Source organism: Apteryx rowi, unplaced genomic scaffold (assembly GCF_003343035.1).
Source record: "Apteryx rowi isolate R43461 unplaced genomic scaffold, aptRow1 scaffold_3, whole genome shotgun sequence".
Lineage (NCBI taxonomy): Eukaryota > Metazoa > Chordata > Aves > Apterygiformes > Apterygidae > Apteryx > Apteryx rowi.
This window is the reverse complement of record NW_020449418.1, coordinates 3,662,439-3,678,856: the sequence shown is the minus strand read 5'-3', so window position 1 is coordinate 3,678,856 and position 16,418 is coordinate 3,662,439. Positions and strand designations below refer to the sequence as shown.

Here is a 16,418-nt window from a genome sequence, read left to right as displayed (position 1 = left end):
TGCCGTTAATTTTATCACGCCAAAATTCTTCACTGCGATATGCAAAGTAGCCTTGGCAATAGGCCAGAACGTATTCCACGTTCAGATGTGACTACTTCACCTTCCCTTTGAATTCTCCTCTGCTGCATGTAAGATGCCTATATAACATCTTAGGTTTTAGATGCCTTGGGACAGAAATGGTCTTTTGGATTTCTGTTTAAAGAGAAAGATTAATTATAACAGTTCTTGGCTTTTTACATGTCTAGGTGCTGAATCCTTCCCCACACCTCTGTAGGACCCATGCAGACAGGAGACCAGCCAGCAGGGTGTGACTTTACAGTGCCCCAGTACAGAAAGTCCACAGACGCTTAGAGCACACACTAAGCTTTGGGTATCATATGCCATTTTTAAAGCACACTAAACTCTTGTGCTGAATCTTTCCACAAGAAGCACACCAACAGAAGGTGCCAGTGCAAAGCGGTTTGTGCTCCAAGCTTCATTAGCCCCTTTGTACAGATAGGGAAACTGAGGCGTGGGGATGGGAGAAGACTATGTGCCCTTGCTCATATAACCAGCTAGCAACAGAGGGAAAAACTACATTGTGCACACTTTTCTGCTCCATTCAGATCCTGCTGGTTCCTCTGCAGCTCCCCAACATGGTGTCCCAAGTCCTAGAAGCCCCCGGACATAGTCGTGCATGCAGATTCGGATGCAATGTAGTCCTTTGCTGCCGCAAGTGAGCTGGATAGCGGGATTTTTCCTGCTGGAGGTGTCAGGATTTGACACCCCCAAAGCTCCACTGCCCCAGCAGTGGTAAGATCCTATTGGCCAGGCCAACAGCAGAAGTGTCAGCAGAGAATTAGAGGACTTGAGGAATGAGAGAGAGGAGGCTTTTTTATTGGAGATGCTTTACATATGGGCTAACTTTCTTGTAGGAGGGAGTCGTTTATGTGGGTGTTGCAGAGGAGCCAGGTCTGTTTTGTATTATTTGAATCACGAGGGATCAGTGCTTGCAGGAATAAACCTGCCAATAGTAGCAAGAGTGGGTGGGAGAGGAAAACCATTTGGGGTTGCTGCCTTCCACCCTGCTGCTCTCGCCCAGCCCTGCTGCCTCCCCCTGTTCTTCCTCCCAACCACAGCAAAGGCTGCTTGGCTGCTTTCAAGGGGGAGTAGCTGGAGACTTCACCTCAACACATTGCTCATGTGCAAATTGAAAAGCAGCATAAACAGGCAGCAGTACCTGCACTTTAGCTTCTGGGCAGAGTCCCCACAAAGGGAGCCCAGCCCCGGGTGGGAGCAGGGTGATAAATGCTCSGGGCTTGAGCTGGCCGTCTGGCACTTCTCGCCAAGGGACTCAGCCTGGAATGTGCATATTGCCAATTTGGGTTAATAGAGTCAGTGTAATATCAAGGCTTAATGTCTGGTTATGATCCTCTCATTTACTATTTCCTACACCTCCTTCTGGGGTGTGTCTGGACCAAGAGAAGCCAATATAAGAACTGAGATGACTAAGTAGAGATTTTGACTGCATGAAACCTTTGGTGATCTTGCAGGTCCTTACACTGGTTTAATGCATTCCCAGGCCCGTTTTTTGCCAGATACACCATTTTGTTCTGGTCCATCTGCATTCATTTCTCCCTTGTAGGATCTGGGAATTTCTGAGGCATCGTTCTGTAGTGCCCCCAAGACAGCAGGGAGCAGGGGCTGTGTTGGGAAAGTCRCCAGGCGTTGCGTTAGGGGATGTGGTTAGGAGCCACGGCCAAACCAGTGCAACTGCAGTAGCTCCCTGTCCACCCTAGCGAGGAGCAGCTGCTATCTTTATGTAAGGATGTGGGTGTTGGTGGGAAATCAGAGGTCATCCCCTATTTTAGAAGGTGGAGGCTCCACTGGAGGAAGCAGAGGCTTACAGCCAACACCTTAGTCTGGCTGTATTTAATTATGTAATGTGTCAGTGCACAAATATCAGCTTTGCCAACTTCAAACATGCAAAAATCCTGAGTCAGCCTACTTCCCCTGGCCCCCCAGTATGGGATTTCCATGCAAAGAGAATACCTTGGTTTCTTGTTTCCTTGTTATGTTGGAGCCTTCAGGGGACGTGGTTTGCATTTGTCTTTAATCAGAGCAGGTGCCTTGAGGTAACCTGTAAGACCGCAGAAGCTGGGCTTGGAGAGCACCTCACAAGCTAATCGGAAAACTGAGCAAGCTGAACAGAAATCTGTATCAGGCCCTGCCAGCGGGGGTCACAGGGATTTTGTTGTTAAATAGAGGTTCCCCGAACCTCCCAACAGCAAGAGGACTGGAGATAAATTACTGAAATGCACAAGTATAGGCGCAAGTAGAGAGGTGGTGATGAGCAGGTTAGACACAGGGGTTCACCAGGGCACTGAGTGACTCCCTGGTAAGACTGCAGCCTTTTCCACCTTGTGATCTGGCCACTGCTTCTCCAAGGAGGATGGATGAGCCCATGGATAGGACTACAGGAATGCAGTCAGGATTTGAATATACTTTTTTTCTTTTTTTCCAGGCAAGGATTCTTAGCATTTTAAATGGTTTAGAAATACCTGGTCCTGGTCAGAAAATTATCTCAAATGTTCTGAGGACTTCTTGAATAAATGACCAGCAGAAGTTTACTGCAATGTGCAGAAATTCTCTGTAGAGCAATCACCTTCACAGAGAGCATCTTAAATATTTAAATCAGATTCCTTGTGCTTGACAGGGATTCCAGACAGACAAGTCTAGATTAGAGGTTATAGCATGTATGATGCCCCGCGGTCCAGGTGGCAGAGGGACCTAAARCCTGCCTCAGGGTGTTGTCATGGACACTGAGAGTTTCCAGCCTTACTCCACTGTGGGGATTTCTCATGTGGGTGGGTTTTTTGGTTTTTTTTTAAGTATAACTTTATTTTTACGTTTCCTTTTGTAGTTTTGGGTGAAGTTCCATTTTTGCTTGCATACAAAATGGCTCTGACATGGCTGCACTGCAGTTAATATTTGCTCTTTGAGGACTTCTAAAAATCYTGTATAACTTTATCCCCCTGCCCCTCAATGTATTCATCTATATTTTCRCCTCCAGGCCAGTTTAACAAAATGTTTGATCTGCACATTCCAGCTTAGTCTGAGTTTTACAACTGACATTAAGTTCAGGCTGCTGATGATTTTAGAAAGAGCCACGAGCACTTTGAGAGAAAGGGAATTTGTCAAGGTACAGTCTTTGCGTTCAGCGCTGTTGAGACTCCGCTCTGTGTTAACCTGCCTGCAGTCGGACTGCAGCCTTTTTATTTCCATTGCCCTTTCACCGTGGGATTGCTCCTGCGCTCCCGGATCAATAGAGCCTTTGTACCCTGCCACCTTGCCCAGGTGCTCCCCTTTATTTAATGCCAGCTAAAATGCTTTAAACAAAACACAGAGACCCAGCCCACTTGTACTGGCTGGTTAGGTGCTGTGAATTAGTTGGCAGGTTTTAATCCAGTAAAGCCTGGTTAACACTGTCCTTGTGCAGTAAGCTGATTATAATAAATAGTCATGCTGTGTCTTAGCAGATGCCTGAAATCAGATCAACCAAATGCAGTTAGACTGGCCAGGCGACTCTCTTTTTTTTTTTTTTTTTTTTTTTTTTTTTTTTTTTTTCCTTTTAGCTCCCACGGTGGTAACACTGTATGGGCTTTGCAGAGAGGTCTAGTTAGGATGTAGTGATGGCAACTGGCTGCCGTCCACCCGCTGAGGTCTGCTGAGATTAGAGGAGCTTCTGGAGGAATGCTGCGAGCTCACGTGAACCCTTGGCAGCTGCTGGCTCTCTGTCCCTTTGGCAGCAGCCGTCCTGCGTCTGTGGCTAAGGAAGAGATCAGGGGACAGCGGAGAGCAAGATGCATGAGAGCCTGCGGAGGAAGTAGCTGCAGTGAACTGAGATTCATTCTTGCCACCACCAGTGGCAATAATACTCCCTCCACCCGYGTCCGAGAGACCAGGGGTCAGCGGGCTGGTTTGCCCTGGATCCTCCTGTTTTGCAAGCTCAGGGAAGCCTCTGGCTTCCTAGACAGCAATACATGGTGAGACAGTGAGGGTCCCTGTGCTGGATTTTGCTGGGACCCTGGGAATTGCTATATGCTGCCAACCATGTGCACAGGAAACAGTTCAGGATGCAAACGCTTCTAGTGTGTTGGAAAATYGTAGCAAATGGGGGGAGCCAGAGGTATTTGGGAGTCCAGGGCTGAAATTCTTGCCTGGGCCCTCTAAATACTTTCTGGGAGCTTTCTGGGCTGGGTCATCTTGCCTCTCCGTCCTTTCTAGTTCAGATCAGTGTGAGAGAGTATTTTCTGCAGTTTCCTGGAGAGTGATCTGGAAGACCCCAGGCCTGCAGGGAGGTTTTCCAGTCCCGAGYGGGGGCTCGTAGCAAGTATTTCAGCATTTCATGTCTGAATACCGGCTCTGTTGAGCAGCRTGGAGAATAAAGCTCCCATTTAGAATATCGCCGCTGCCTAAGAGGCTTTAGGGATTGTTAAAACTCTTGTGTCTCAGGAAACAGCCTGTCTTCATCTGTTGCCAATTAGAGCCGTGGGGCAACACTGAGGGTTTGCAGCTTGCTCGTGTCGCTGCCCGCTGTCGGGGGTGTGCGTGGGGGGAGCGTAAGAGCACAAAACGGGATTAAGCCCCCGCCGCAAGGAAGGGTGGAGGAGGAGGAGGAGGAGGTCAGGCCTGCCAAGGCCCACTAGCAGCCATGGCGAAACGTGGGTGTAGAGGCAGCGCTCAGCGCTGCTGCGCTTGGCGCTGGCCTGAATTAGGGCTTTGCGTGCGTTTTGCTGAAGCTGTAGCTGTCCCTAGTCGCCTCCCATCCCTGTTGGTGTACGAGCAGCCAGGGAGGTGGCAGCGAYGCAGCCCCCACGGGAGCCGCAGCACCCTCGGAGGGTGCCGGGGCGCCCCAGGTCGACCGTCCCAGAAGTTCCCCCAAGCCCTTGACGTACGGACAAAACCTTGCCCGCTCCCGGCTGTCTTCTGTCCTTCCGTCATTTAGATGATGCAAGTGTGAGAAAACCCACTTTTGGCCGTAKGGCCAAAAGGAGAGGAGAAGAACTGAACTTTCATCTCACTTTTTAGGTCTGTTTGCCACAGGGGGTGTAAAACAGCCTGGGCCAGAAAGCGAGACGAGGCCTTGTTTCCCCTGGAGTGCCCTCCCCGGCGTGCGGGCACCGGCCGGCCGGGAAGCCCCGGCTGCCTCCCGCAGCGCTGCGCGGGGGCATCCCCGAGGCAGAGAGCAGACTAGCYGGTGTTTGGGCTTTAAACAGCCGGCAGCGCTGCTGCGAGAGGGCGGCTGTAACCTCTCAGCGTGAAGGACTGCAGAAGACTCACCAAACAGGAAATGTACAATAAATTCAATCATCTTCTGTGAGTCTCCAGAGGAAACCTTGTGTGAAGCGGTTGTAATACTGCTCCGGGTTATTATCCAACCCGGTTGTGGCTGTGCTCCTGCYGGCGGGTGAGGGAGGGAGCCGGGGCGTTGTGTGCCGCGTGGCCGGGGCCGCAAGGACAGGACGGCGCTCGGAGCCGGCGTTGCACGGAACACAGAATATCTTTAAAACTTGGTTTCTGCCCGGCTTAGCCGCTCGGGTTTAGGTGCTCAGCCTTTGGGAGCTGCAGCCCGAGCTGCTGTGAGCGGTGGGCAGGGTTTGGTGGAGAACCGCTGCTCCGCGGCCCACGCGAGCGCAGGCGCCGTGGCGAGGGCTGGGTGCGCGTGGGGAGAGGCGAGGGTCAGCACGGGGAGAGGCGAGGGTCAGCACGGGGTGCCCCGCGAGCCCCGCGCTTGGAGCGCTGCGAGCCGCAGGTGTGGGCTCACTTCCTCCCACTACAAAGCAAACGGCAGGGTTCAGTTTCTGAAGCCTTTCATTAACTAAATCCTGCAGTGTTTGCACAGCGCTGACCTAAATTAGCATTAAGCTCTCCCGGAGTGCCTCTGAATGCATTATTAGTTTGTAGATACAACTGCCTGGAAACCAGGTACCCACAGCAGCTTGTTGACTTTGCTTTGTTGTTCATTTTAGACTCTGAGTTCGAAAGGCAACCAGTGGCTTTGTTCTTCCARCTTCTGTTGACTTACCACATTCTTCCTGCTCCAAGAGCCTGTGTTTTTTCCACCTCTCCTAAGTCCATCTTGATCTATCAGTCTTCAGGTGACATCCTTGGCCTCTGCCAGATGGCTTCCCACTCCACCAAAACAGTTCTTCCTCTGCAGCCACTCATCTGCCCCGTCACGTCTGGTTTCAGRGTCAAGTCCCCAGTTCAGCTCCCCTGGGTGCTATTCAGCTAGTAAGAGTTGATTCATGTGGTTTCACTCCCCTGATTTTCTTAGCTCTTTACAAAATAGGGACACGCACAAACCTAGACCAGCAGAGAAATCTGCAGGCTACCCTTCCTGGTTTAAGAGGTGTTCTGGAGAGCTATCAGTGCRATGCCAGGGGTCCCAAAACGTCTCATTTCTGCATGTAGTTTTGTGAGGAAGAGACTCTTGGAGGGGCATGGCTTCTATAGTGCTCCTCAGCTCCTTTTCTTCCACTCTGCCATTTCTGCTATGCTTTGCTGGAGAGGGGATGGACAGGGAGAGAACCTACAAACCAGGGAAGATACCTAGTGCCAGACATCAGGGCACTAATCTTTCTAAGGTGCATCTGAATAAAAACATCCTCTCATGCTGTGCAGCCTGTGAAGTCTACAGCGGGTTTTCATAGAGACCTAAATGGAAATGGACTCAGCAAGCCCTCACAGGCAACGTGGCCTAAAGGGTCCTGTCACTTCTCGCCCTTGTTTCTAGGCAYGTCTATGGAAGATCAGTAGCTGGTGGAGAGCCTGGCAGTGGAGAATCRCACATACAACAGAAGAAACACAAATCTCAACAAAGCCTGACTCCTGATACAGAAACACTGAAAGGGAATGCAAGGCCTGCTTGGGYTTGGGGTTCTTTGGTGCTGTGCTTCTCAGCCTAATTGCTCTAATGAGGGTAGAGCTCTTGTCAGATCCAGGAGAGAGTCCACCACAGGGAGACCAAGGGCGGAAAATGAAGGGTAGATTTAAAGAGTGGCAGTGAAAGGTAAAGCTTCCTGTTGACCATTAGAAAATTCAATCAAGCTATTTCCTTTCTTCATGACTTTGATGTCGAGAGGCAAACATTGAAAACCATTTGTTTGTTCCAAAGCTGCTTGGAGCATTACTGAAAGCCGAGGAGGTAAACAATATGCACAGCTTCCTCCTACACTCGCATGATGTCATACGGATCAGAGTGATCGACCAAGAATGCCCTGTCTGCACTGTCTCCTGACTAACGCTGACTTCGTTACCACATCTTTTCTCAGAGGAAACAGGAGCAAAATCCAGAGAGCTGAGGCAGTCTGGCAGTTCATGTTGAAAAACAGGCATGAGGAATCTTTCTAGGCCTGTGTTGTGAAAACAAAAACAATGATGCACAACCTATTCCTGTGGTGCGTATGTCCTGTATGCACATGCAAACAGCCTAGCCCTGCAAGCATGTCCATTGATTCAGTGTGACTTCTTAGGCAATAAAGAGCAAGAATTAATTCTCTTTCTGCCCTGAGAGATACAAAGCCCAGTTATGAATGGCTATCGAAGACTCAGTCTATTTCCTGCCTCTTACCTATCTTTTTTTAAGAAGTGTAATCTTATGACCACAGCAATGTCTGGATACAGATCTGTGTAACAGCAAGAAATACAGCTGTGGGTGTTGATTGTTTCCAAACCTGCTGATGTTTGTAGGTGCTGCAGGTGTTCTGCATCTCGGTGGGTCAGGGTAAGAAAATGTGGGTGGTGAGTGGGTGTATAATGAAATCACTGCACCCTCACTCTGCCAGCAGATTGCATCACACTCAAAATTAGACAAACAATTGACCGGCAGGGATGGCCATGGAGCCCAGCTGTGCTACCTGCTGACTAATTTCCCCTCCTTACACCGCTGTCTGATCCCTGCCATGGACTTTCTGCCTAGGTGAGCCCTGTGCCTTGGTTTGGAAGGAGCTCAAGGTGGCTTGAATGGCAAGAGGAAGTCCAAAGCTGGACTTCACGTCAAAGCTTTACAGCCACGCTGTTTCAAGGTGAGTGTAACAGCAGTAAGCAATTCTCTAGAATATGTGATGGTATAGAATAAAAGTGTGGGTAGCAGGGGGTGTTAACATGTTGGCAGGAATTTCCAGCTCTGTGAGAATGAACCACTGATAGCATCACCCATGCTGGGTCCCAGATCCTGCATTCCTCCTCTTGCCTGACACCCTGATGAAAGCAATGGAAATTGCCATTTGAGATAATGATTGCAGGATCAGGACGCACATGGCAATTCCCTGCTTTTCTTATCCTGCTGGGGAGGTTTTGTCCCTCTCTCTGTCTCTCTGTCTCTTTCCACTATTTGAAATGTTTCATTCTGTGCTTGCAAAGTGTAAGAAGCCCCCACTGGAGAGCTGAAAGGTGTATATGGTCCCTGGTAACTCCCTGGACTTATAGGGAAAATGCTCTTCTGTTTTGTTTTCAGCGGTCAAATTGCATGAGAAGAAGCCCAAATCTGTGTAATGTTTTGCTACTGTTACTTGTAATTTTGGTGCATTTTGCTGAAGTTGTAGCTGTCCCTAGTTGCCTCTCATCCTTGTTGGTGTATGAGCAGCCACGGAGATGGCAGCGACRCAGCCCCCACAGGAGCTGCAGCACCCTCAGAGGGTCCCAGGGGCRCCCCAGGTCGACCGTCCCAGAAGTTCCCCCAAGCCCTTGACGTACRGACAAAACCTTGCCAGCTCCTGGCTGTCTTCTGTCCTTCCATCATTTAGATGACGGAAGTGTGAGTAGAATAGTCTTAGACTAATCTAAGCAATTTTTGGATGGTCTGTAATTAGGAACAGCCTAGGAGGTGGGCTGTGTAGCACTGAGTGGGAAGGGGATCGAGGAGACCCTCTGCAGTAAGAAGTCCCCGAGATCCCCCTGTTAACACCTTTGAGACCCTGCTGTTGACAAGGCCTGGTACACATCACACACTGAAGAAWTCTTATCAAGGGTGTTCTGCTGATTCAAACATCCATATGATTGCTGCTGCTCCCATTTTTATGCCTTGCTCAGACTTCCAGCAATACAAGCTCTGGATCTCCACAAGTTTAGGTACTCTGATTTTTTTCCCAGTGGATGGCAGAGTGAAATCATCTCTCCTTCTGTGCACCAAGAAGTGTGGGCCAGTGCTGGAGGACCTCCGTGTACACTGGTTAGCCTCCAGCCTTTCTGCAAGCTGTGGTTTTGGTGATAGCAAAATACTTCCTCTCCACAGYGGGGCAGCTCTCCCCAGGTACCAGGCACCCTGAATTTAAGTGAGAAGGGTTGGTGTGAAGAACAGATGGCAGATTATTTAGAGACAATCCCAGAAACAGCCTAGGAGGCTGTTGCAGCTCTTTAAGTAACTTTGAGCACTAGTTGAACAATGAAATACTTCTTAATTTGCCACAGCGAATTTAAAGGTAATTGACGTATCAGTCGTAGCCTAAATTTGAAAATCTGATCAAAGCTGCTAGCGATGGGAGGCCCACACACTGCCATCCCTCGAGGCCATGTTTCCTTCGTACTCCTTGTGCTCAGTGTGCAGCAGGAGAAAGTCACAAGCTTGGCTGCTGACTGGGAGAGCAAACAGGAGCACAGCAGACCCGGGCCTGGGGTCATGTGCTTCCCTTCATGACAGACTCAACCTGTGCGATGACAAGCTGGATCCCGTTACGGAGACTGTCTGCTGAGGAGAGATGAAGGGGACGGAGCAGGGGAGGTGTCTTGCTGCMAGGAAGGATGAGTTTGGCACCCAGCCTGGCTGCTCCAGCCTGTCTGATGGAGGAAGTCCAAGGTAAGCCCATGTGATGTCAGCCATGTCCACCCTAACCTACTGGTCTTGGGTCTCCTAGGTAAAAGGCACACTGCTGATCTTTGGGACGGTAATAGTCAAAGCAAAGTTACCCCTTAATCCCAGCTGCTCTCTAATGCTTAGTTGGAAGTAGTAACATAAACCTGCAGGGGATTTTGTGTGTCTATAGTATAGCAGAGGGAGAGTTTCTCCTACTCAGTTAGGAGAGAAATTGCTGAAGGATTTTACCCTGGGTCAGCCTAAAGGSCTGGAAATGGAAAATGAATTCAGCTTCAGTTAATAGCGATTCAAAGTTCACTTGTCCAGGAGTCTCAGTTCAGACCCTGGTGGATACACGTCTCTGATGCAAAGAGCTCAGTTTCAGCTACAGCCTTACTGAAAACCTCAGCAGAGTGCCTGAGGCCAGAACGAACGTGGGGAATTTCTAACTTCTGAAAGAGGTCCTTGCAGTTTAGGGTGAGCTTTGAACTGTTGCTGCTTGTGCAGTGCCTGTTATGCACAGAAATAACTTTGTTCTCATGGTCTTGGAAACTAAATCCTCATAAAACTTGTAGAAGACWGAAGAAAAACAGCAGGTTTTCTCTTTGTATTGGTTGTATCTCTGCCATTGGGCTGGCAGGAGACCTATGTATTCCCCCATTTCAAAACTCTTCACACCAAATTCAAGAGAAATAAAGAGAAGTTGGAGAGTGACRTCCCTGCAAGGTCAAGGGGATCCTAGGTCTGGGTGGAACTGCAACTACAGATACTGGTTTAACAGCTGCTAGTATCAAATGGGCTGTAGCCAAGGCAGATATCAATAGATACTCAACTTTCTTCCCMCTTTTCTGCGTTGCCTAAGGATCCAGCCCATGCAGCGCTCCTGCTGCTGTCGTCTTAGGACTGCAGAGACCTGAGTGTACTGACCGCAGAAGGACCAAGGGAACTGCTCTGACTGGGACCTGCCAAGAGTAAATCCTCCATGGTCCTGCCTCTGGCAGAGATATGCTGAAGCTGAAAACATGCTTCAAGTCTATCGGGCCAGCTGTGTGTGCGCCTCGTCCTCTGAGTGGCTGCAGTTGCAGTGAGGTGGGTTCTGGCTGTGTGGTGGCTTTAAGCAGAGACCATCGYTCCTGCTGTGAGGGCTGGGGAGATCACTGCCCTGCTAGACAAGGGCTAGTGGTGCGATCCTGCTGCCGTGAAAGGCGCAGAGCCTGGCCTGGGATCAGGAGGCCTGGGTCTCTGCCGCTAGCCTAGCGCACGATCGCAGCAGATGGCCGTGCTTCCCGTTCTCTGTCTCCCTGACGTCTTTTTTTCTTCCCCATTTCTTCTCCGTAAGCACTTTGATCTTTGTGTGGATTCAGTGTAAAAGCCAAGTATTCCTGTACACCTTTCTTTTTCACTTACTGTTTCAAGCATCAGTTGCTTTGATGACATGTTACAAGTTTGTCTTTAAAATATCCAGTTACTTTATGGTTGGTGCTGTAAGTACGCAGGAAGATGTCCTTGTCAGCTTTTAAGTAGTTATAACTGTAAAATAGCTGCTTTCCCAGGGGAGTTACCAGCTCACCCATTAAAGGATGTGCTGCTTCTGCCTACTCATTTCACAGTGGTAAAAAGGCCAGTCTAAACTATAAAAACATGGTTTATTTGTAGTTACAATACAGCTAGTTTCTGATATGTTTTGACCATTACGTCTGAACATGGGACAGCCATATGATCCCTGCATTTTCACATTACGTATGTGGTTTTGTAGTTTTTAAGGAGGAACAATCTGATCCAGTTATTCCTCAGCCAAACCCCATTACTTGTACTTGACTAGAGCATTTTTTTGATTTGAAGACATCAAGAGGGGGAAACTCCACCACTTCCTTTGGTAGTTTGTTCCAGTGGTTAATTGCCATCGCTACTAAAAATGTGAGTCTCATTTCTCACATGAACTTGTCTGATTTTTGCTTCCCAGCACTGCTTTTTTGTTCTGGTGTCCCCCTCTGTGTCCAGCAGAACCAGAGTGAGAGTGCCTCAAGTTCAACTTCTAGTAATTCTCCAAAATTCTGTGTACAACTGCAGCTTACTTTCTCCAGGAAAGTGGTGGACAAAATACTCCACACCAACTGGTGAGGAATAACCCTTTTGACTTGAAAGAATTGACCTCCATACTCTCTTCCATCTCTGCCTCTGATTTTGTGGCAATTTTATGCCTGCAGCTAATTAAGAGGGAATCCCCTGCTGGGGAAAAGAAACAAAAATAGAAAAATCCTTCTCAGAAATAGTCACTGTGTAGCTAATCAAGCTGGGATTGCATTGTTGGGAGGAACCTTTCATAAATCAGGCCCACAGTAACCCACAGCAAGAGCATCTTTAGTTCTGCAGAATAAGCTGGCTGACAGCATGCTGTACAGATGCAATCCAGTTCTTATGTGGTATAGCAAAAGAAAATGCCTTAATGGGGTTTAATTACTTTGTATATATATATATATATATATAAATCCTTTGCAATGTACATTTCAACTTAAAAAGCCTTGTAATTAATCATTGCTGTCACCAGAATCAAAGTCTTACATCAAGTCTGTCTCCACTTCCATATCCTTTCTTGAATTCTGTTTCAAACTGCATGGAAGAGAATAAAAAATATTAAGAACCAGGCGGAGAGAATTCCCATATCTCAATGTTTGTGCTGTGTGGTAATGATGCTGAAATTGCAAGCTGGAGCTATTAGCATTTAACAGCAAGGAAATATCAACACACAGTCACTGTTTGCTAATGGGCTTCAGTTCCCACTGACCTGTGCTCGCTGGAGAATTAATGGGATGGTATTTGACATGACAGTAGCGTGCTGTTTTGTAATCCAAAATGTCAGGGTCAAAACTTGCGACAGTCTACTCCTCTGGCTTATCTCTAAAGTGTCCAGCTGATACGAGTGCCTGAACCACCTGGAAATAAGGGAGTTGCAGCAAAATATTTAATGAGTATCCACCACAAGACAGGGTTTGTTTCTGCCTGTGTGGCCATCTCCTTCTGCACTGAGCTCAGTACATCAGGTTGCCTCCTGCCGCCCCTGATCCAYGTCCACATGGCAGCCAGCAGAAATGACACTCACTGTAGCTTCTCCTAGTGTGTCCAAAATGATCTGATATAGGCCGACAGCTAAAACACACAGCGATAAGGATATATTCTAACTATCCTATCAGAACTGGATCCTGTCCAGTTCTGGACTGGAGAAACGTCTTCTATCCAAGTTCTGAATTTGCAGACAAAGAATGGAAGCTGGATAAAATTCCTGCTGTGAAAAATCGTAGGTGCTGATTCCCGACCTTAATTAAGTGCTTTGGGTTTGGGAGTTGTTTTGTTTTGTTTTTTACATGTCTATGTGCCTGTGTCTAGGTACAGCAGCTTGGAAGAATTCATGAATGTAAGGATCAACCTGCCAAGTCGTTATCTGGTAAGCTAGAAAACTGTCTCATTTATGGCTGGAAGAAGGCATTTCCCACAGTAGTTTCAAGACTTTCTCTGCCTCGGGTGCCTGCATGGTCCCCATCACTGCCTGCCTTGAGCTCCTCCCTCTCTTAGATGTGTGATCTGTGGCTCCATGTTCCCACCTTCTTTCAGGCACTTACCACAATTTTTCCTTTGTCTTCTTAAATTCAGCTCTTTTTAGCTCTCTTAATTTCAGAGGCAGTGGAACTTGGGGTCCTTTCCACCCTCTGGGAGAGTAGCACAAGAGTCTTGCTGCTGTCGTTGACCAGTGCAGCTTGTCTTAAGAGAGACACTTGTGTGCTTGCTCACCAGTGTTGCCACTGCCTTTGAGCATGGGATTCCTCCTCTCTCTCTGCAGATCCTTGCCTGCATTCACAGGGGTGTTTGAAGATGCCTCTTAGTTCCTTTCTTGGTTATCTTGCTCCACAGTGGGAGGCAACAGTTTGTGAACTAGCCATTTTGAAAGGATAACACACTATATATTGTCCTCTGTTACAGGCAGTGCATCTCCAGCATCAAAGGTGGAGGATCACAGGTGGCTTTTTCAAACCTCAAGACCCCATTTTTACTGTTATGCACTATGGGGGATATTTGTATGCAGGAGACTAACTTAAATGTCAAGTGAAACATGAGCTGGGTATGTTCATGAGTGGCTCTGGAATACCCAGAGCGAGTCTCTTGCTGATTCATGCCGTGGGAAATGGAGAGGATCAGAGCAATACGGCCCCTGCGCCTCCCACCTCCTTGCGCTCCCCGAGTGCTTCCTGCTGAAGGCAGAGCGCCCTGTTCACTTGTGTTTGCAGCTGATCACCCCCTTTTTAAGGAAAGCCTGATTGCATCAAAATCCAAAATGTGTCAGAGAGTGCAGCCATTGGCTGCCTCAGGCCTGTTCCTGGTTTCCAGCTCTTCCACGGGGTAAAATTGTGTCTTTGTCCTACTGTGCCTCATGAGGCTGCGCTTCCTGCAGGGAGGGACAATACCCTGTTGTTAAGGAATAAGCCCGTAGGGATGCRGCTGCGTGCTCACAACACCTTCTAGTACCAGGCCTGGGGCCTGATCCAAACTAGTAGAAAGCTGAGTGCTTAGATTAGGGCAGGATGCCTACCTGCAGCTCCTGGGGGGAGCAATTGCCCCCTGGTATCCCCACCATCTCTCTGTTGGAGGCTTCTGTCCCTGTAGCAAGAGCAGCAGAAGCAAACACATCTGTCCCTCACCYRATTTTGKTTTTTTTGTTTGTYTGTTTATTTTTACAGCCTGGGTATTATCTTAAAACAGAGAGTCTTATGCCAGCCAGAACTCAGGAGGCATGAAGTTTTATCTCTTTGGGTTTCAAGCTGCAGCATGGAAAGGGCAAAGCGGGTCTGAAGTGTGAGCTGGTCAAGCTGAGCCCTCTGAGAAATGAGAGTCTAACCTGTGTCAATCYGTAAAATCTCAGAATGGAATATCTCACCTGTCCCAAACTTCTTGTCACTCTGCCCTAGGCAAGGGCTGGAGGAGGACTTGTAGCTCTTGGCCCCCCTGCAATGAATGCTGTGCGGCTTTGGGCCACCCTGAGTAGAGATCTTGAGCAGGCAGTGGAAAGGGGGAACAGACACTTTTCCTGCCTTTGAGAACTACTGTGGGATATTTCCAATGTCTTCAGATGCCAAAATGTGCAAATAGTTCTCACATGGTCACCCCACTGTAGTGAGGGCAGTTTCTCCCTTCTCTAAACGCATCAGTAGAAAATGCACAGGCAGTGCTATTATGCCGACCAAGGTTGAGTCAAGCCGTCGTAGACCACCGTATGGGAAATATGTGCCCAGCTGTGCCTCTCCAGGCATGTCTCATCCTGCTACTGCACTTTTGTGGTTACAGCTTTCCTGTCCCTTTGTCTTCCCACCAGAAGAAGGAAGTGGACAAAGGGAATTCCCAGGGAACTCCATCCACTCCTCATCCCTTGCTGCCTTCCCTGTCTTTCTGTGGGAGTTTGTGTTCAGAGGTGTCACACCACCAGTATGTGCTTCCTAGTGGAAAACTTACACGCTGTGATGGTATTTGTGGCTGGTTAGCAGTGCACGACGTAGCAGAGGGTACRACTGTGATCCATGTAGCACAGGTGTAGCAAAGAGTCCCTGTCACCACGCTAAGTGCAATGCAAGGTACRGCCCCAGAAGCAGGCTGAACAATATCACAAATCTGGTTTATTCCTGGRAAAGCTTCAGGAGCTTGTTACAGGTAGTCAGTTCCCAGAGTTTACTAGGATTTAAAAAAAGAGCAGCAGCTTCAGCAGACTGTAGACTCAAGTGGTATGATGGGAATGCCACGGCTGTGCGGTGCCAGGTTTCTCTAATATTGACCTTCCTTGATGGAACAGCTTCAAAAGGCAAAGTTGTCTTGTGTGCCTCTAGGCCCCATGGGTTCAGGTGCCCAAGATTTTTTCAGATGAGTCCAAACAAAGATTTTTCTCTCCTTCACGGTCGATAAGAAATGTATTGTAAACAACTGAAAACCCTCAGTGATTCAACCACTGGCACATGTGTTTGATGTGCAGGCTCCCAGAGCAGCACCACTAAGGTGCCGCGCRGTGCTGCGTGCGAGATCAGCCTTCCCCGGTGGGAGCCTGCCCCTTGGACCACGCTCCTGCTACGCTGGCGCGACTCAGAGCTCCGGTTCTCGTGGGGCTCCTGGGAGGATCCTGGGGGCGCAGGAAAGGCAACGTGCGCGCCTGTACCATGCTCCTGGAGGAGGACAGTGGTGGGAACGAGAGCCCAGCGTTGGTCATGGAGGAGGACCACTTGGCCCTCCCCTTCTGAACGGGGCTTCCAGCAGCACTCCCGCCTGCCTACAGCCGCCCTGCACACTCATCTGCGAATGCCTGTGCCTTAGAAAAAAAGGAAATTGGAGCTCTTGTAAATCACAGCTTCCGTCAGACACACTGCGCCTCAGCTCCTRCTCCAGGGTGCTGTGCTGGTGCCTTCAAGTGGGCAGCAGTAGGGATGGGAGAATGACAGGAGCACCATGGGACAAATGTTCTGGCAAGTGACAAATTGTTTCCCTGTTCAACCGCAGCCACCTCCCCACCCCTTCTCCCCTGTGAGTTGAGGTCTGCCTACACAGATGCTTT

General features: G+C 48.9%; 1 long non-coding RNA gene across 26 annotated transcripts in view; it reads left to right on the top strand.

Annotated features, from left to right (window-relative positions):
- LOC112967900 overlaps positions 1–16,418 on the top strand; it is a 122,880-nt gene that overhangs the window by 99,719 nt on the left and 6,743 nt on the right. For 22 of the 26 annotated variants that reach the window (XR_003254169.1, XR_003254164.1, XR_003254162.1 and 19 more), the window contains 4 exons: positions 7,964–8,069; positions 9,683–9,838; positions 10,698–10,924; positions 13,220–13,277. This is a non-coding gene — a long non-coding RNA (uncharacterized LOC112967900). Of the gene's footprint in view, positions 1–7,963; positions 8,070–9,582; positions 9,839–10,697; positions 10,925–13,219; positions 13,278–13,810; positions 13,950–15,845; positions 16,324–16,418 lie in introns of those variants that run through there. The other 4 variants (XR_003254166.1, XR_003254165.1, XR_003254152.1 and 1 more) reach the window with 4 other exon arrangements.